The sequence below is a fragment of the Malania oleifera genome, chromosome 7, assembly GCF_029873635.1.
Source record: "Malania oleifera isolate guangnan ecotype guangnan chromosome 7, ASM2987363v1, whole genome shotgun sequence".
NCBI classification, from domain to species: Eukaryota; Viridiplantae; Streptophyta; class Magnoliopsida; order Santalales; family Ximeniaceae; genus Malania; species Malania oleifera.
In genome coordinates, this window is record NC_080423.1 from 41,375,771 (window position 1) to 41,398,114 (window position 22,344).

General features: G+C 36.4%; 1 non-coding gene across 1 annotated transcript; it reads left to right on the forward strand.

Moving 5' to 3' along the window:
- The first annotated feature begins 6,665 nt into the window (after positions 1-6,665).
- Positions 6,666-6,771, forward strand: LOC131161122 (small nucleolar RNA R71). Its single transcript, XR_009138281.1, has one exon. It is a non-coding gene; the product is annotated as a small nucleolar RNA R71 (small nucleolar RNA).
- The last annotated feature ends 15,573 nt before the right edge of the window (positions 6,772-22,344 follow it).

Here is a 22,344-nt window from a genome sequence, read left to right on the forward strand (position 1 = left end):
ATGTAAAGCCCTATATAAATGAATCCAATCACTCTTTCCAAATATTTAGAACTCAAATAAACTCTTGGTAAATTTATCTTTGGGATGTTAACCAAGTAACGTACTCTCGTATGGTTTCCGCAAGATATGGTGCAACCAACGTACTCCCTTTCGGTTTCTGTAACCCAAATCAAAATTAAACCTTAAGTTTGTTTGATTTCCAAATATACGTAGTTTATATGATTTTCAAATTTAAACCATCCACGCAATTTAAATATACACTAAAAATAAAGAATAGGGAAAGAGAGAGTGAGACGGGGATTTTTACGAGGTTCGGCTTATACCCAGCCTACATCCTCGCCTTTGGCAAAACCACTAAAGGATTCACGAAACTTGTTCCGTTGACGGGTGGAACAAAACCTTTACAAGCGATACCCCACGCTCAAACACACCTTCACTAGGCTAGAACCCGCCTCTCCAAACGATGTCCCCTCGTTCGGTCACTCCTTTAGGCTAGAACCCGCCTCTCTAAGCAATATTCCCTTGCTTAGCCAATGATCCAAACAATGCTTGGAACGTCAAAGAACTACAAGAAACACAAGATAAGATCTGCGTACAAGTATACTCTCTCAAAGAGCAAGTTAGTACAATTTCAGCCCTATATACTTCAATGTAAAATATCAATATGAAATAGAATGAAGCTCAAGTGTAGAATTCACCAATATCCTTCTTAGAAGAGGATTAGCAGTAGGAATTCAAAGGAAGAAGGATCGACACTTCGGAATATCTTAGCAAAAGAGTTTTGCAATGAGTGAATAAGAGAACTTTGGAAGAACAAGAGTGCTTTCAGATTTAATAACAGATTTTTCATTTCTTGGATGAGTTTTGATTTGGAAAACCATGTATTATAGGCTTTCAAACTTGTTTCCATGTTGCTAAAGTTTCCTTAGAGAGTTTCCCAAGTTGTTAAAAAATTTGGAGCTCAAACGGCTATATTTTCAAATATTAGAATTTAAAAATTTTCCCGTTGAACAGTGTTTAGATGTCTAAAGATTCGATTTCAGTCATTTGAAGTTCCTAAAACCCCTTTAAAAATGAACTAGACACAGGGTCAGATGTTTGAAGTAGGGTTCAAACGTCTGAGGTGTCAAGTTCAGATGTCTAAAGTGTCAGGTTCAGACGTCTGAACAACTACTGCCTGCTGTGTTTTTGTCAAAAAAATATTCAGACGTCTGAGATGTCGAGTTCAGACGTCTGAAGTGGTTCTTTCTGCTATTCAGACAGCTGAAGTCCCTCCCATGAACAGTGTTTAGATGTTTGACAGCAGTGACCCTGCTTCAGTGTTTTGACCATAACATTTTCTATATAACTCCAAATAAGGTGTTCTTTGTGTCAAAAGAAAGATAAGAGAAACTCTTACAACTTTCATGTTGGACACATTTTAAAATAATGACATATTGATAGATAAAAAGTCACCTTAATATGGCTATATAAAAACTGACAGCATTTGGAAGAACTCTTTTTGGTGCTTTTCATTCCAAAAATGATTCTAACCCTTTTAAAATAATTTTTAACCTTATAAAAATATTTTCCAAGTATTTTAAAAGGTATATAGGTCCAAGAAGTTAACCTACTAGCTTCAAAATATTTCAAACGATATTTTAAACATTAAAGCACTTACATGAGACTTCTAAGACATTAACATTCTAGGTTCTTGAGTCTTCATGCTTTCTCCTTGGATTGAGTTCATATTTTCGTCAAGCTTCTATATTCTTTGAGCTTTCTCAATTTGCCTTTCTTTGGCACTTTTGACTTTAAACATTCCTTGGCTTTCAACAAATCATGCATGACCTCATATTCTTCAAGGTTTAAAAAATCATCTTTAAATCCATACGTTGACTCATTTAAGCTTCATTTGATATGTGAGCCATGAGACTTCTAAGACATTAACATTCTAGGTTCTTGAGTCTTCATGCTTTCTCCTTGGATTGAGTTCATCTTTTCTTCAAACTTCCATATTCTTTGAGCTTTCTCACTTTGCCTTTCTTTGGCTCTTTTGACTTTAAACATTCCTTGGCTTTCAACAAATCATGCATGACCTCATATTCTTCAAGGTTTAAAAAATCATCTTTAAATCCATGCTTTGACTCATTTAAGCTTCATTTGATATGTGAGCCATGAGACTTCTAAGACATTAACATTTTAGGTTCTTGAGTCTTCATGCTTTGTCCTTGGATTGAGTTCATCTTTTCTTCAAGCTTCCATATTCTTTGAGCTTTCTCACTTTGCCTTTCTTTGGCACTTTTGACTTTAAACATTCCTTGGCTTTCAACAAATCATGCATGACCTCATATTCTTCAAGGTTTAAAAAATCATCTTTAAATCCATGCTTTGACTCATTTAAGCTTCATTTGATATGTGAGCCATGAGACTTCTAAGACATTAACATTCTAGGTTCTTGAGTCTTCATGCTTTGTCCTTGGATTGAGTTCATTTTTTCTTCAAGCTTCCATATTCTTTGAGCTTTCTCACTTTGCCTTTCTTTGGCACTTTTGACTTTAAACATTCCTTGGCTTTCAACAAATCATGCATGACCTCATATTCTTCAAGGTTTAAAATATCATCTTTAAATCCATACTTTGACTCATTTAAACTTCATTTGATATGTGAGCCATGAGACTTCTAAGACATTAACATTCTAGGTTCTTGAGTCTTCATGCTTTCTCCTTGGATTGAGTTCATCTTTTCTTCAAGCTTTCATATTCTTTGAGCTTTCTCACTTTGCCTTTCTTTGGCTCTTTTGACTTTAAACATTCCTTGGCTTTCAACAAATCATGCATGACCTCATATTCTTCAAGGTTTAAGATATCATCTTTAAATCCTTGCTTTGACTCATTTAAGCTTCATTTGATATGTGAGCCATGAGACTTCTAAGACATTAACATTCTAGGTTCTTGAGTCTTCATGCTTTCTCCTTGGATTGAGTTCATCTTTTCTTCAAGCTTCCATATTCTTTGAGCTTTCTCACTTTGCCTTTCTTTGGCACTTTTGACTTTAAACATTCCTTGGCTTTCAACAAATCATGCATGACCTCATATTCTTCAAGGTTTAAGATATCATCTTTAAATCCATGTTTTGACTCATTTAAGCTTCAATTGATATGTGATCCCTAAAATAACATTACTCACACAAATATGTTAAATTCCACTTGTTTGTTAGCATCAAAACACAATAACAAGATTTTAAGCCTTGTAACTTGTAATAAAAAAATCCACCTTATCAGCCTGGGTTTGGTCTCTTTCTTATTAAGAAGGTATCCCAAGGCAGCGTGATCTTAGTATACAACGACCTTGGACCCCAAGAGATAAGAGCGTAGTTTCTCTAAAGCAAAGACAACAGCTAGGAGGTCTTTCTTAGTAGTGGTGTAATTCAATAGTGCCCCCTGCAGAGTCTTACTAGCATAATAAATTACATGAGGTAACTTTCTTACCCGTTGACCCAGCATGGCCCTAATAGTGTAGTCTAATGCATCACAAATGATTTCAAAATGAAAAGCCCAATCAAGTGGCTGCATTATCAGAACGAAAGAGAGTAACGTCCTTAGAGTTTCAAATGCACCAAGACATGATTCATCAAATTCGAAGGGTGCGTCTTTTAGTAACAAGTTGGTCAATGGCTCAAGATTTTGCTAAAATCCTTGATGAATTGTTGATAGAAGCTAGCATGCCCCAAGAATGACCTCACTTGTTTAACAGAAGTAGGGGGCAGTAGTTTAGAAATCAGTTCTACTTTTTCCCTATCCACCTCAATCCCTCTAGCAGAGACAATATAGCCTAACATTATGCCTTCTTGGACCATTAAATGACTCTTTTCCTAGCTCAGCACTAGATTTGCTTCTACGCATCTCGTGAGGACCTTAGATAGATTTTCCAAACATGCATCAAAATAGGGCCCAAACATGGGGAAGTCGTCCATAAATACTTCAAGAAATTTTTCCACCATATCGAAAAATATGGCTAGTATGCACCTTTAAAATGTTGTTGGGGCATTGCATAGCCCAAAAGGCATCTTCCTATATGTAAAAGTCACGAATAGGCAGGTGAATATAGTCTTCTCCTGATCATCTGGGTGGACTGCGACTTGATTGTAGCCTGAGTACCCATCCAAGAAGCAATAGAAATTTTTTTCCTACTAACCTCTCTAGGATGTGATCGATAAATGGTAATGGGAAGTGGTTTTTTCAAGTGAGGTTATTAAGTTTCCTATAATCAATGCATACCCGTCAATCGCTGGTGACTTGAGTGGGGATGCCTTCACCCTGACCATTCTTAACAATAGTGATCCCGGATTTCTTCGGGGCCACTTGTGTGGGGCTCACAAATTCACTATAAGATATGGGAAATATGATCCATGCATCTAAGAGTTTAGCCACTTCCTTCAAAACCACTTCCTTCATATTGGGTTTAAGTCTCCATTGCATCTTATGGATGGGTCTAACATTTGGCTCAAAATGAATTTGGTGCATGCAAACAGACGGGTCAATTCCCTTAAGGTCAGCCACTGACCATCCTATTGCTCTCATATGTTTCTGTAGAACATGAACAAGCCTTGACTCCTGTGAGCTATCCAGCTGGATGATATGATTACAGGTAAGGTTTCTCGGGGGCCCAAGAAAACACTTGGGAGAAGATGGAAAAGGCTTTAATTCGAGTACTGGAGGGACCTCAATAAAAGTGCTAGCTCGCACACTAGAGAGAGTAGGAAGGCTCTTAAACCACGCTTTCCAAGGTCTCCCTTCCGCTATAGAGACCGGCTTACTCGTAGCAAAAACTCAGGTGCATGGATCCTCTAAACTTATAGTAGGAGGTTAATCATGTGCGAACTTCTTCTTAGGCGAATCACCTAACGGAGTCGGGGATGCATCTTGTTCAACACCTTCATTGATTATATCGACATCCTTGTAAGGAAGATTGTTAGGTTTGTGCCACAAAGTACGGATCACGTTAAGTCAGAGTTGCATGTTACCAAATGAAATGCCCATGACACCTATCCTACACTAAATACAGGCATTAGCAGTGGCTAAAAATGGTCAGCCCAAAAGGATCGGGCCCGATGGCCTGACAGGTTCCACATCTAGAACAAGGAAATCAAAAGGGTAAGAGAATTTATCCACCTTGACTAGGACATCCGTTTATAATGCCCCGAGGACTTTTTATAAATTGATCAACAAAACGCAATGTGTTCGGGGTTGGCTTCAAATCTCTTAGACCAACTTTCTGATAGACCGATTAGGGTAGTATGTTCACACTAGCTCCCAAGTCTAAAAGTTATCAATAATGCATGCACCTATTATACAGGAGACAATGGTGGAATTAGGGTCTTTGAGTTTGAGAGGAGCGGAACCTAGGGAAATTGAGCTAACGATTTCGGTCTATTGGACTCCTTAATTTGGGTGCGCTATTGATTCACACTTTTGAGTGTATAACTCTTTGAAGAACTTTTTGTAATTAGGTTTTTTTTTTATAACATCTAAGAGGAAAAGGTCATTATTTTCTTTCATAAAGGTGTTCATCATGGAATCTTCAGCTTCTTCTTTCTTAGATTTTGAATTTGCCTGCAGGACAGCAGGATATAGTGCTGGACAGGCAAAGTGTGGCAATGTTTCTCTATAGAGGGTTGTGGGAACTTCAAGATAAGATTTTAATTTGGCCTTTCATTCTACCTCTATTATCTTCTCATCCTTACCCTTTCTTGACTTTTCTTTTACCCTTGCGTTTACCGCTCCACCATTTTGCAAAGTGATTACTGAGTGGGCTTGCTCATGGCACGATGATGGTCTGGTGTCCGGTTCTCTAAAATGCACTAGAGGTTGGTTTGACATCTTACTCCCATCTTTGTGGCTCACAGAAAGAGCTAGTTGGCCTAAAGAAACTTCTAGCTTGGCAATAGATTAAGAGTGAGAGTCAAGTAATTGCATGTCCACCTGGTTATCAGTCTCAATGCCTTTGAGCGCTCTTAGCACCATTTCTTGGAAAGTTTGATCATATGTAGACGGAGGTGGAGATGACTGCTAAATGGTTGAAAATTTGAGGGCTAAATTAGGATGATTTTGGAGGTTTTGGTATGGGCATGGAGGCAAAGCATTAGGGGCTTGTGCAGGTCTTTGGGATTGAAAACCCAGAGCTTGCGGCCTCCAGGAGAAATTGGGATGTTGTTTCCACTCGGGGTTGTAGGTATTCGAGTAAGGGTCATTGGATGGTTTGTCATACCAATTGTGGGTGGCCTTCACTTCCTCTTGCACAAGCTCAAGCTGGGAATGTATGTGGGGGCAATTATAGCATGTGTGGGAAGGGTCAGAGCGGATTGCACAAACTTTTGCACACGTCATTGTCTGCGGGCCTAAGGAAAAGCACTGGTCTAATTTTTTGGATATGGCATGCAAGGTAAGTGCTAGGTCCTGGCTTGTAGTCAACTCGTAGACTCCCTTAGGTTTAGAGGTTGATGGATTGGGTAGTCTACGAGTGGCAGCCATGTGCTGCTGAGAATTTTTAGCCAAATTTTCAAAGAGAACCCAAGCCTCGTTCTCGTTCTTTGTGAGGAAAGTACCTCTGCACGATGCATCAACCATGGACCTATCTCTTTTAGCTAACCCTTCGTAAAAAATTTGGACTAATTGGCACTTGGGGACTTAATGATGTGGGCATTTATGAAGTAGGTCCCTAAAGCGCTCCCAGGTCTCAAAGAAAAGTTTCCCATCCGTTTGTGCGAAACTTGTGATTGCCCTCCGCAGCTGGTTAGTCTTCCCTATGGGGAAGTACTTTTTCAGAAATTCATGTTGCATGGTCGCCCAGTTGGTCACCGAGTTCAACTCTAAGGATGTCAACCAATATTTGGCTTTATCTTTCAAAGAGAATGGAAAAAGCCTAAGACGAAGGGCATCTTCACTAAAATTAGGTATGCGGATGGTGGAGCAAATATCCAAGAACTCATCTAGATGCTAATAAGGATTTTCAGTGGAACTCCCATGAAAGTTGGGCAACATCGAGATGATTGAAGTCTTAATCTCAAATTGTGCCGCCTGAACATCTATGAACCAGATGCAGGATATTGATGTGTATGTGTTAGGTACAACGTAGTCCCTAAGAGGCCGAAGGGGTTGCTCTCCTACCATAGGTAGGCAGGGAGCTTTGGGTTTCAAGATTTGTTCAGCGGGAACCAATGGATTATTTTCGGCCATGGCTTTCAGTTTAGATGACTCAGCCTTCTCTGGATTAGAGATAGGTTTCCTAAGGGACCTATGGGATTTTTCAATCTCGGGATCTATATGAAGTATCTTAGGTTCCAAAGAACACAGACCAAACATACACACTTTTAAGCACAAAGATTCAGACTTAAGAAAAAGTAAACAAAAAACAAAGAAAAATAAAAATAACAAAATAAGTGAAAATAAAAGGAGAGCAAATAAAAAGAACAAGGCAACAATACCCAAATTTAGAAGTTGGTTCATAACTGTAGCCATGTCCCCGGCAATGGCGCCAAAATTTGGTAGGCTCGCCAAGGCTTAGGTCCTTAACTACCAAAAAAAAAATTTATACTACCTAACTATCCCAAGTCTTGTAGAAAGTGAGTTAGTTTGGTGTCGATCCTCAGGGACTTGAAGCGCAGTTTATAGAACCTCTTCCAAATTAGTTTACTAGAACCTTGTTAAGAAGAGGAGTGAAAAGATGATATTTTTTTATATTGTTTTCTATCCAACTACTGAAAAAGCATTTAAATGAAAGCATGTAAATTAACACTACTAGAAAGCAAGTAAATTTCCATGTTACCCTACTCCTACAAAGTGGCGCTAATGGCTGAATTAGGCGTTAGAGGACATGCCTCTGACTATGCTCCTTCAGGCTTCGATAAAAGTACTAACCCAAGAATTTCATAGCAAAGCGGGAGAGGGACGTACAAGGGCACAGGGTAGCAAAACTGCACCAACCATCCAGAGCACATACACCTCCAGGGAATCCGTAGCCAACTATTTCCCCCTGACGAAAATGTAGTAGTGCTTATCCTTATCTGCAACCTTTCATCACACACACAATAGTAAATTGAAAGCATGTAAAGAAAGAAGTAAATTGAAAGCAAGTAAAAGGATCATTCCTTTGCATTCATCACGTCTATCACTAATGCCAGGAAGTACAAAATAAGACCACGTAATATACACTAGAAAACACACGAATGTCGCCGGTTGTCACAAGTCGTTGGACACTTTTGGACACTTTATGCACAACCCGAAAATCTATAGTACTCCTGATTTAACTTGGCTCTTAATGGCATCCTAGGACTGTCACTAACCTAAGAGAGGCCAAAGAGGAACCCAGAACTTGTGTTCGTAGCGAATACTTATAGGCTCTAGGGTTTACAAGGTTTGTTTTACAAGTTAGGAAAGTTTGCAGCAAATCTCGCGCAAAAGATCATCGTTGTCACACCTCAAGTTCTTGCTAGTCAAGATGATGGTTGAGACTTGCGAGATCTCGATCTTCAGGAAATCTCAGGAACTTGACATCGTCACCCCTTAAGGTCTCTTGGCCAAACACTTCGTCAAGACACTCAGTATTTCTGCTCTCAATTTTTTCTCAGTATCTCGATATGGTCACTCTGGAGAGTCACTTGGTCGAGCACTTGGTCGAACCTTATAGCTTTCTAATCTCAGTTTAAACCTTGGAGTCTGCAGTGGAAGACTAAGTCGCCCCTGTGTGTTGCTGGTTGCGCCACATGGTCGAGCGTTGTCTTCTTGTACATTGATGGTCTAAAGCTTTAGGAACTTGGCTAAACATGTGATTTTGAGATTTGAGTCTTCCAAATCCTCCTTGGCTTCTCGTGATGCCTAACTCCATGGTTTTAACATATTTTTCTTGAAAAGACAAACAAATCTTGCATAGCTCTGAACAATGATAACTCTAGGAGAATACAGAGGAAAATGAGGATAAACAAAGATAAATGAGGGTCTAAAATCATATATTCTAGGGACTCATTAGCTACCACACTAGCCGCCACTTCTGTGAAAGGGACTGAGTCACCCGAGAATCCTCTTGCACCTAATTTTGTGTAGCCTATAGACAAGGTTTGTCCCTCATTGACCCTGATTGCAACCACTAGGCAACCTAAGGTGGAGAGTGTCATCCCTGTCCCTCATATGATAAAGCCTCTGATGACTGCGCCGATCCTTCTGATTGATGTCCTAGAGTGTCCACCGGTGCCCCTTGCTATATCAGTGTCAATATCGCTCGTCCCTATGCATACTTCTGCCACCACGGTTACTCCACTATGCACCCTTGCACCTCCTCTCCACGCTCCATTCTAAGGACCACACCCACTCCACCACCACCTACCCCTCCCAACTGCACTACAAGCGACCTGGCGATGGATTCGTTCGATGTTTCTGGTGACAGCAAGTTTGAGGATGGTGTGGCCGATGATAGCGTGACTACTAATGATTTTGAGGATTTGGGGATTGGCAATTCGGCAATGAGGCTAGTGGGTCTACCGAGGATGAGTTTTGACTACGTCGTGACCCTTTTCCTAGTCTTTCATTGTTATTTGTGATGTTCTGTATTCAGATGTTGTTATTTGATATCCTTTGCTATTCTATAGTGACGATTACTATTATTTTGGTTGTACTTTCATTTTCTATGTATTTCTTATCAGGATGTTCTACATGATGGATATGCGAGTTTATGGTGACTTTCTTTTTGTCTTTGTGCCCCGTTTATCATTGCTTCTTTACTGTATCCTAGTTTTATGTTGGGTGCATTTATGTGCAGGTACAGTTGTTTTTATCCCATCATAGTGTCGTGCTTACCTCCCCTGCATTCCAGGTGTCTTCTTTACTTACTTCAGTGGGGACACCTAAGTCTTAAGTTGGGGGTTGTTGGGTTAGAAAGGCACTACATGTTGAATATATGGCACATACATGACAAATTTTTAAAATTTCAATGAATACTATATGAGGTAACTCATGTTAACACAACCTATTCCTTTGCATAGTTTTATATAGCATTCTTGTTACAAATTTATGTTCTATCTGTTAATGGCTTTATTATGATCACTAGCGATGAAGTGAATTGTTCAAGCATATTTTCCTGAGGTGTAGTTAGTATTCATTTTTTGAAACTTGATGAGAATTAATTATGGGTTCATAAGTTTTAATGTCGTTATATAAGTTTTGGTATTTACATGGTATATTACAAGGCTTAGTCACAATTAAACATGATTCGTTTAACTTAGATTTCCTAGTCAACACTGAGAGAACAACTGTGGCAACTATGACACCTTTGTGAGGATTTTTTTCAGCCTTCCATTTTTTTAGAGTTATTTACATGAACTCTGAGTTCACTAAACTCAACCATTCTTCTCAAGATATTCTTTTAATGCTAGTCTCTGTATTTGCACTTGCTAGCCTAGAGGTGATGTTCAGTGGGGAGATATAAACCTAGTGTTGGCCTAAGAAGGCTAAATAATTTTATTTTGGTGATAACAAATCAAGGGAACTTAACATGTTTGGTTAAGTGATGATATTTCAGATAACTCAAGTATCAAGATCAAGTGACTCAAGTGATCAAGAACAAGTGCTTGACAAAGTCTTTTGAAAGCTCGAACTCAAAGATAGAAGATATAATGAAGCTAAAAGAGTGTTGAAACATGAAGTCAAGACAAGCATAAAGAAAGGAAGCAATACATGAAGACTTAGTGAATAGAAGTGTCGTAGTTGTTTAAAAGTATCATGTAAGGACTTCGCATATTTTCAATATAAGTGTTTGAAGCTCTTAGGATTTAATTGTAACGCCCCAACCTGGGTCTGCCAGCGAGCACCGCATCTCTCCTCCTCCACCTGGACCAGAAAACAAAAGGGCGGGCCTTATCAAACTAATGACTGGCCCCACAAACCAACATGTGTCCTTTTCAGTGTGTTTTGTCCCCACTCACACACTTCCTGAGAAAACTTCTCAGGTGGTCACCCATCCTAAGATTGCTCCAAGCCAAGCACACTTAACTATGGAGTTTTTGTGGGAAAGCTCCCGAAAAGAAAGGTGCACCTTTTTTATATGGGTAGTAACATCTAATCTTTTAAGTCTTTCATCCATGGGGTATCACATTCTCCCCCACTTATAGAACGCAACGTCCTCGTTGCGAACCTACATTTCCAAACCCAGGCGATGTGAATCTCATCACACTTCTGGCTGGGTATTGGCTCTGATACCATTTGTAACGCCCTAACTTGGGCATGCCAGGGAGCACTGCGTCTCTCCTCCTCCACCTAGACCAAACAACAGGGGGCGGGCCTTATCGGACTAATGACTGGCCCCATAAACCAACACGTCTTCTTTTCAGTGTGTTTTGTTCTCACTCACACACTTCCTGAGAAAACTTCCCAAGTGGTCACCCATCCTAAGATTGCTCCAATTCAAGCACGCTTAACTATGGGCTTCTTATAGGAAAGCTCCCAAAAAGAAAGGTGCACCTTGTTGATATCGGTAGTAACATCTATTCTTTTTAAGTCTTTCATCCATGGGGTATCACATTTATCGACTTAGAGACCTGATTTTGAAAACCTTGGAAATTATATTTTCAAAATCTCAATTCAATATTCTAAGCTAACAAGTATTTGGAAACACATTTCTTAAATTCATGAAAATTGCAAGTTCAGGCGACTAACCATGTCTGATCAGTTGACTGACACTTTTGAAAATCAAAGATTTTGGAAAGTTGTAAGTTCAAGCGATTGACCATGTTTTATCATACAACCGACATTATATGCTGATGAAAATTAAACAGACAGAATAGCGTCAGGCGACTGACCTTTTAGAGTCAGGCGACTGACCCCATTCTGTGTTTGAATATTCGTTGTGATTTAAAGGCACAGGTGACTAACCCTTTGGGATCAGGTGACTAACTTTCGAGAATTCAAATTTAAAACAGCGAGGGAATGTTTCCAAAATAGATTGCTTGAACCCCAAACAATGAGAAAACTTGGGAAACACATCTAGTAACTTAGGGAATACGAAAATTACTTTTTGAACTTTATAAATACAATTTGATTTCAAAAATTAAACGCCCAACAATCAATAGCGATCAGCATACAAGCTTAGACTTATACTCTCAAAGCTCTCTTACTGAATACACTTTGTTGAAAATTCATTGTTGAATTCTTGCTGATATATTCTCACCGTATTCTAAGTATACTACTGAGATTTCAATCTAAGAATAAATCCACGGTGATATATATCTAAGCTTTATCTCTTTATATTGATTAAATTGCTAAATTATATTCTGATTTTAAATCATACTAATCTACTCTTTCGAGAGTATTTCTTGTACACAAGATTGTTCTTGTATATCTTGTTGTTTTGGACGGTTCAAGATTGTTGAATCGTTGGACTACCGAGCGTGGGGTATCGCTTGGAGAGGAGGGCTCCATCCTACTTAAAGGAGTGCGTAAACTATTTGCTTCGCCCGATTAAGGGAGCGGTATAGTGAAATCCTTGGGAGGTTTGCCTAATGCGAGGACGTAGGCGGGTATAGCCGAACCTCATAAAATCTACGTGTCTTTCTCTTCCCTAAATTTCTTTAATTTTCTGCATATATAAATTGCGTGGATGTTTACTAAATTGCTGGAAATTAAATAGTTATTGGGAATTACGAAAACCTTGATTAAAGGGAGTATGTTGATGGCGGAAACCTTGATTAAAGGGAGTACGTTGATAAATATCAAAACTGATTAACATACTTAAACTCAAGTAACTAATTTGATGTCAAAATATGAATTTTGGAAGCTTGCTAAAATTTCTGTTTTATTTCATATTGTGAAGTCAAGCTTACCTTGTTGATTGGATTGACATTTCAAAAGTTAAATTGAGTTCTAATTTTGAATTAAATTACTAAAAGAAATATTATTCAAGTTGATCTTTTCATTCATAAAGATTTAATCTTAAATTGGTTTTGAAAGTCAAGGTGTAGTCCCAAAAGGGGGGTGAATTGGGTTATTAAAATTTTCTTTTAATTCTTTTTAAGAATTCTTTAACTTTTAACAACACTCAACAAAAACTTAATTTGTTTAATTAATCCACAATCACACTTAAACTCAACACAAGTAAGCAATAACCAAACAATCCAATCAAACACAATATACTCAATCAAGATATAAGATGTAGCATTTTTCAGCTTTAGCAAAAACTCAAGGTAGAGTTCGTTTGTAGCCCTGTGAATATGTGTTTATTTCAAGCCCTGTAATGAATGAAATTTGCTTGTCCTCTCTCAACTAAGATTTCCTTAAACGATTAAACAACGTACTCCCTTTTGGGTTTTCACAAAAGTTTAATCAAACGTAATTTCTTAAGTTAAGAGTCTTCTTAATCTCGATTTTTGATTTTCAGCAACCTGCACTTTGCATACACACCATACATAATATATATATATATATATATATATATATGCTAAAAGTAAAAAGAAGGGTAAGAGTCAGACCGAGCTTTCTATAAGGTTCGACTTATCCCCATCCTATGTCCATGCCTTAGGCCAATACCACCTAAGGTTTCCAAAATAGCACTCCTTTCCGGGTAGAGCAAACCTTTACAAATCCCTCCTTAAGGGTATAGCCCCCTCTCCAAGCGATACCCCACACATGGTCCAACGATCCAAACAATCCTTGAATCGTCAACAACTACAAGAAAGATAACAGATAATCTGGTGTACAACGACACTTTCAAAAGAGCAGATTAGTACAATTGAAAGCACTATATAATTCAATATAAAATATCAAAGGAAATAGAATTGAAGCCCAAGAGTGATTTCACCAAATTTCTTCTCTAGATGAGAATCAGTGATTCAAAAGTTTAGAGCTTAGAGAAGGATGATTCAGTACTTCAGACCTCTTCAGCAATTCAGATTTGCAAGAGTGAGCAACAGAGATCTTTGAGAGAGCAAGAGAGCTTTCATATTTTGAGCAAATTTTTATTTACTTGGTATATTTTAATTTGCCAAAACATGTACTTATAGGCCCATACAAGTATTTTCGTGTTACCCAAGATTACTTCAAGTATTTTTCAAGTTTTTATGAATTTGGGGCATAAGAAACTTAAGTTTGAATTTTAAAACATTTAAAAATTATAGTCGTTAACAGTGTTCAGTTGACTGAGCCATCGATTTCAATCTTCTGAAGTTCTTTAAAACACTGAAAAACTATCTGGAAACAGGGTCAGTCGACTGGGGTGACATAGTTCAGTCATCTGAGGTTGTACAGCCTCTTCAGGAGTTCATCAGGAAATTCTTCAATAGACTGAACTTAACCTTCAGTTGTTTGAGGAAATTTTTCAGTCTTCTGAGATTAAACTTCAGTCGCCTGGGCAGTTAAAAATCTGGTTTTTTAGTTTAATGTTCAAAAACTCTTTGTTCTCTTGCTTTGATTACTCATAAAAATTTTTTTGGGGGTTTTTAAAATAAAGTCTCTAAGTCGACAATAACCCCTAAAGAGCTTCAAAATATTTTCATGTGATATTTCAATATGAAGTACTTACATCATTTGTCTTAAAGCCTTAAATACTCTAATCTTGAAGTCTTCCATGGTATTTTTGCTTTGAGTCCCCTTTGACTTGAGCTTGAGTCAGCTTTAGATTTCCACATACTTTAATCATTTTGGTGTTGCTTGAGCTTCCTATGGATCACTTGGAATATGAATGTGAATTTTCAGTCTTTAGTGATCTTTGAACTTTCATTACTAGTCTTTCTTTTGAACTTTGTCTTTAAGAATTCCTGAAACATCATCTTTTTAACAACACATGTTAAATCAACCTTAATTTGTTATCATCAAAATGAGATTTGAAAGCCATGTTAGGCCAACAATCTACCCCTTTTTTATGATGACAAATAAGGAGTAAAGATAAGAGATCCTTTGACAAGGCTCCCCCTTACAATAAGCAAGCCTTTTAACAATTTTGAAAAATGATGATATCAAATATGAGCAAGTTCAAAAAAAAAAAAAAAAAACAAATAAGCACACAATCAAGTATATTTCATTATAGCATATGTCAACATGGCTTTTTCATTTCATTATAGCAAATGTCATCATGGCTTTTACTACTTTAACATTCATATTTGCTTTAACACAGCATTCATATTTGTTTCACAATCCATATTTGCTCTAGCATTCATATTTGTTTCACAATCCATATTTGCTCAAAATTAATATTTGCTCAAAATTTAGATTTGCCCACAATTTCCTCTCCCCCTTTGACATCATTCAAAAAGAATTGAGGTGCATAAGGCAAAAAGTAATAGAAGAGCATAGTCATGGTTTACAAGCATAGGAAAGACAAGCAAAGAAATTCAAGGCAACATAAAAATTAAGCGTTTACATAAAGAGTGCATAATACATCATAAAAAGTCTAAAATTCAGCTATCAACATCATCATCATCTTCCTTGTCAGCTTCTTCTTCACTTTCCTCTTCTTCACCTTCCTCTTCTTCACCATCCACTTCTTCACCTTCATCACTTCCTTCCTCAGTATCATCACCTTTGTCTCTTTGTATGTTCTAAGTTTGTTTTGGCGTTCACTTTAATAATACAACACTTAGCTTGGTTACTTTCCTTGTTTCTTGAAAAATAGATTCATACTTATGTGATAAGCAATATGCTACATGTATATGTTTTAAAATTGGTATCTTAAAATCTTTAAAGACAATTAAAATATTAATGATGTATGGCTCACTATACTTGTTTGAAAATCTCATGATTTTTGAAATGTCCTGACCATGTATGCTTATGATGGATCACATGAATAAATGAAAAATTGGCATCTATGGACGTATATTGGAATCCATGAATGTATCAATTGGTATTACTTGGTATTTGAGCAATAAAGCATACTTATGCGCATGTAATGATATTGATACTATTGCCATGATCTTGGATTTGAATGATGAAATATGAATGCCACTATATATATAAACCATGCATGAATACTTGACTATTGTAGCATACTATATATACTATATTGTAATATATTGAAAAATGTGTGGTCATATGTTTATTTACATTTTTTTTACCCTTTTTGATTGATGTCAAAAGGGGCAGTAGTATTTGAGCAAAAATTAAGCATGTTGAGCATGATATTGAAAAATGGTAATTGAGCAAGATATTGTAAAAGTTGAGCACGAGATATGTAAGCGAGAAGTACATGATATTGTATGGTATCGATGATGAGTATGATGAGCATGATATTGTATGTTTTTGAAATTGGTCTTGAAACTACAAATTATTAAAATGATGCTTATTGTAAGGGGGAGTAGAATAATGCTAGTTGTAAGGGGGAGTCTCTTTAAGGCTTACTCATATTTTTGCTCCTCATTTGTCATCATCCAAAAAGGGGAGATTGTTGGCCTAACTGGACTTTTCAATCTTATTTTGATGATAACAAAATAAAGGATGCTTTAACCTGTGTTGTTGAGTGGTTTTATTTCAGGTCTAAGTAAAAGGACACTCACGATTGATCATGGAAGTAAGCTGAAGATCAATGTCAATCTAGTGAAAGCTCCTCAGAATATTGAAGCAATGAACGACAAATGAAAAGCTTAAAGGTCAATCAATTCTTGAAGTCTAAAGTGAACCTGAAGAGGCTGCAAGACTTAGTGATTAAGGATACCATACTTAGAAGGATATTTGTAAGTACTCTAAGTCATCACTATTTAGATATGTGAAGCTCCTTAAGATACAAAAACTTAGAGACCAGCACTTAAAAAAAAAAACTCTTGAACATGTTTTTGAAAAGTCATAATTAAGTTTTTCAAGTAAACTAGATTTTAAAGAAATCAAAAATAAAAAATATTTGAAAAGAGACGACTGCCTAGCCGACTAACTAGTGACCTAGTCAAGTGAGCCAGTCAACTGACTCTGCGGAGAATTTTTGAATTTTAAACTTGCAGGAAATTTTTCAAAAATTAATTCTATAATTTAATATTTTTTGAAAAGTTACCTAAATGGAATATTTTCAAAAATTTATTCTATAATTTAATATTTTTTGAAAAGTTACCTAAATGCTTCATGTTAAATAAGGAAACTTTCCTTAAAAAGGTCTATAAATACCTTCCTTGCTAAATGAAGAATACATTCAAGCAATACATGATTTCTATGCTAAAACTCTCCTAAAGCTCATTCTCGATCATACCTTTGCTGGGGGAAAACTCTACGAAATTGCTGCATTTAAAAGGGGTTATGATTCTGAGTTGCATTTAAAATTCTTATATTAATAAGAAAGAACATTTGGTGACTTCTAAACCTTGAGCTCCACATTTTCTATTTAGTTTTGGTTTTAAAGTACGATTTGAGATTTAACTTGTACAACTTGCTTTGTGTTTTGAGAGTGTTTTTGTACGTAGATATCCATTCCTTTCTACTAAATCTTTGATGGTTCAAGGTATTGTTGAATCGTTGGACCAAGCATAGGTTGTTGCTTGGAGAGGTTTCTCTTCCTAAAAAAGACGTTGGTTATTGTAAAGGTTTTTGTTCCACCTGGAAGGAACAAGGTATAATGAAATCCTTAAGTGGTTGACCTAAGGCGAGGACGTAGGCTGGGGTAAGTTGAACCTCGTAAAAACAGTAGTGTCACTCTCTTTCCCTTAATTTTTTTAAATTTCAGCAAAGATATAAACTGCATGGATGTTGTAATTATTTTAATCATAAAATGACGCGTATTGGAAATTAAGTAAACCCAAAGTCTAATTTGTTCTTGGGCTTGCGGAAACCAAAAGGGAGTACATTGGTTAATCAATCTTTTGCGGAAACCGTAAGGAAGTACATTGATTGGTTAACAACCCAAAACCTATTAGCTGAAGGTTTATTTAAGTTCTAATCTTGAAAAAGTGTTTGGATGTTATTTTAAAATTCAATTCAAAACCCAACTACAAGACTTGCACATTCATATACAGGGCTGCTAAATATTACAAATTAAGAATTGATTCTTGTGTTATGGTTGTTTTACTTGAACAGTTAATTAATTAGTTGTGCTTGTTGTGATTGTGGATTGAATAGAAGAAATTAGTGCTTGTGTGGATTGCCTAATCAACAAAAATATAAGAAGTCTTTAAAGGATTGTTAAAGTCAAGAACTCTTAAAAAGGACTCTAAAATTTTTTTAAATAACCCAATTCACCCCCCTCTTGGGACTACACCTTAGGTTTCACGGGACATTTGAATTCTCCTGGAGTGATATGCATAATAGGAGCTAAAATTTGAGGAGTTAAAACAATTTTCTTGCTTTTAACCTCTGTAGTTAAAACACCGCCTCCATGAATCATGTTGGCATAAAATATTTTGATAAGATTTGGGAACATGCCTTTGGCTTCAGAGACAACAAAATTTTTTCAACCAATGTTTCTAAACATAGGTAGTATTTCAGGGAATTCGGAATCAAAAAAGTTGGTGTCGATCACCTTACCAAAGATGGGGTCCGTAGAATGGAGAGTAGAACAATAACATAGCTTAGATTGGGGAGTGACTAGCCAATGCTCGATGTTGTTGTCGTCCCTCCCGGAAGAAGAAACTCGGTTTGTCATGGTCTTGGTGCGAGGCATCATTGTATATTGGAGGAAACAAGCTAAGAGGAACCCTTGAAACCGAGTGAAAGAGTGTAGGAGAAGTAGTTTGGAGCTTTGATTCGAAGGTTTTTGAGTGAGGAAGCAAGGAAGATGAAAGGGTGGAACTTCAGGTGAGTGATGGAGTAGCAGCCAGTAGCTTGAAGTTAGGGTTTCGTGCTTTAAAATATATAGATCCCACAACTTCAGTAGAATGAAGATTAAGCTCAGTCATCTAATGATTTACGGAATAGGAATCTGAAAAGGCAGTAGCACCTCAGTCGACTGAGGTGTGATAGCTCAGTCGTCTGACCCTTCAGGCTATAGTGTCCAGTCGTCTGAGCTTCCAAGCTTAGTCGTCTGAAGTATGTAAATTTGTAAAAATTCTTTCTATGCTTATCCTGAAGCTTTTCTAAATTACTTCCCTACTATATAACAATCTGAGTTCTCTTCTAATGGATATGAATCTTTCTTCAGAGAGAGGTTTTGTAAAGATATCCGCCCATTGGTCATTTGTGTTTATAAATTCAAGTAGGATGTCTTCTTTTTGAACATGATCTCTTAGAAAGTGATGTCTTATGTTTCTTGAGTGTAATATAGGATTTTTAGATATATTTATTGCACTTGTGTTATCACACTTGATTGGAATAGTTGTATATCCTAGATTAAAGTCTTTTAATTATTGTTTCATACACAAAGTTTGCGCACAACAACTCTTGGTTGCTACATATTTAGCTTCAGTGGTTGATAAGGCTATGGAGTTTATTTTCTTAGAAAACCAAGATACTAATGATCGCCCTAGGAAGTGACATGTACCACTTGTACTTTTTCAATCAATTTTACATCCTGCATAATCAGTATCCGAGTAACTAATCATTTCAAATCCGGTGTCCTTTGGGTACCAAAGTCCTAGGTCAATTGTTCCTAACAAGTATCCTAGGATTGTTTTCACAGCTACTCAAAGAGATTCTTTAGGTGTTGATCGAAATTGTGCACACATGCGCACACTAAACATTATATCGGGTCTACTAGCTATTAAGTATAATAAGCTTCCTATCATACCTCGATAATATTTCATATCAAATGGTTTTCCCTTTTCATCTTTATCAAGGCTTATTGAAGTACTCATGGGAGTTCCTATGGGTTTACTTCCTTCCATAACAAATTTTTTAAGCATATCTCTTATGTATTTTGATTGATTAATGAATGTTCCATTTTTAGCTTGCTTAATTTGTAAATTTAGGAAGTAATTTAATTCTCCCATCATACTCATCTCAAACTCATTTTGCATACACTTTGCAAATTCCTTACATAATTCATCATTTGTAGCACCAAGTATGATATCATTAACATAGATTTGAATTATAAGCATGTCTTTGTTTTTGGTTTTAATGAATAAAGTGTTATCTACCTTTCCTCTTGAGAAGCTATTATCTAGTAAGAATCTGCTTAATCTTTCATACCAAGCTCTAGGAGCTTGTTTTAGCCTGTATAATGCTTTAGTTAATCTAAACACATGATCTGGATGTTTTATGTCCTCAAATCCATGAGGTTGTTCTACATATACTTCTTCATTAATATAACCATTTAGAAATGCACTCTTTACATCCATTTGATATAATTTAAATTCTTTATGAGATGCATAAGCTAAGAGCATTCTTATTGCTTCCATTCTAGCTACGGGAGCAAATGTTTCATCATAGTCTATCCCTTCTTCTTGGTTATATCTTTTAGCTACAAGTCTAGCTTTATTTCTAACTACTATTCCATTTTCATCCTTTTTGTTTCTAAATACCCATTTAGTTCCTATAATTGAATTATTTTCTGGTTTGGGGACTAATGGTCATACTTTGCTTCTTTCAAATTGATTCAACTCTTCTTACATGGCAATTATCCATGAATCATCACTTAAGGCTTCTTCTATATTCTTTGGTTTTTCTTAAGATAAGAAGGCATAGTGATTGCATAAATTCTTTAATGATGATCTAGTAGTTAATCCTCTAGAAGGTTCTCCTATGATTTGATCTTGAGGGCGATTTCTTACATATTTCCATTCCCTTGGTAATTCAGGATTTTCTATAGGATTATCTTTTGGAATTTCTTCATTGTTCTCTTATTTTTCTTCTTTGATTTCTAGACCTTCTTCTTTTTGTGAAATATCATCTTTTTCTTCATTCTTGATTTCTTTTGCAAAGGGATTTGATTCATCAAAGGTTACATGAATTGATTTAATAGTTGTTAGTGTTCTCTTGTTGTAGATTCTAAAAGCCTTACTATTTGCAGCATATTCTAGGAAGATACCTTCATCTGACTTAGCATCAAATCTCCCTACGTCATCTTTGTCATTAAGTACAAAACACTTACATCCAAAACACATGAACGTAAGCTATGTTAGGCCTTCTTCATTTCCATAATTCATAAGGAGTTTTATTTAGGCTTGATTTAATGGAAACTCCATTTATTACATAACAAGCGATATTAACAGTTTCAGCCCAGAAATACTTAGGTAGTTTATTTTCATTTAACGTTGTTCTAGCTATTTCTTGAAGGGTTCTATTCTTTCTTTCAACGACTCCATTTTGTTGTGGAGTTCTAGGGGCTGAGAAATTTTGACTAATTCCATGATCATTACAAAACTTTTCAACATCTTTATTTGAACTCTCTTCCTTGATCACTTCTTATATTTGAGACATTGTATCCTTTCTCATTTTGGAGTTTCTTGCATAGATTTATCAACATATTACAAGCCTCTTCCTTGGATGCTAAAAACAATAACCAAGTAAACCTAGAATAGTCATCAACTATTACGAAGGCATATTGCTTACCTCCTAAGCTTTGAGTTCTAATAGGACCAAACAAATCCAAATGTATAAGTTCTTAGAGTCTACTTGTTGATATATGTTTCTTCTTTTAAAAGCTTGTCTTGATTTGTTTTCCAAGTTGGCAAGCATCACAAATTTTATCCTTAATGAACTTTGTATTAGGTAAACCTTTGACTAAATTCTTCTTAGATAGTTTTGATAGAAGATCCATGCTTGCATGTCCTAGTCTTCTATGTCATAGCCAACTAGCTTCACTTATGGTAGCCAAGCATGTTGCATTTTGAGAAATTAGACTTTCAAGGTTTATACAATACACATTGTTAATTCTATAGGCTGTGAATAAAATTTCATGATTTCTAGGATTTTGAACTATACACTTACCTTTCTTAAATATTATGTCATGACCTTTGTCACAAAGTTGACTTATACTTAGAAGATTATGTTTTTGCCCATCAACTAACAAAACATCATCAATAGTAAGTGAGGGTTCTTTACCAATTTTGCCTATGCCGATAATTTTACCTTTGGCATTGTCGCCAAAGGTCACATATCCTCCATCTCTTTGATCTAGGGTGGTGAACTTTGTTCTATCTCCTATCATATGTCTTGAACACCCGCTGTCCAAGTACCATTTTTCTTTTGATGGAGTAGACCTAAAGAATACCTATAAGGAAGGATTTATGGTGTTACTTTTTGGAATCCAAACCTTCTTAATTCTTTTTAAATCATGTCTAGTTTTAGTGTTAATTCTCCACTCATTCTTAACTTTGACATATTTCTTCTTAAGTGGACAATTAAACATTATGTGTCCCTTATTCCTACACAAGTAGCAAGTAGTATGTTCATGTACGTTTGTAGAGGATGTACTTGCATAGTGTTTTGCTTCTTTCACAAAGTATCCCATGAATAAGTTCTTCTTTCTTTTGTTTGCA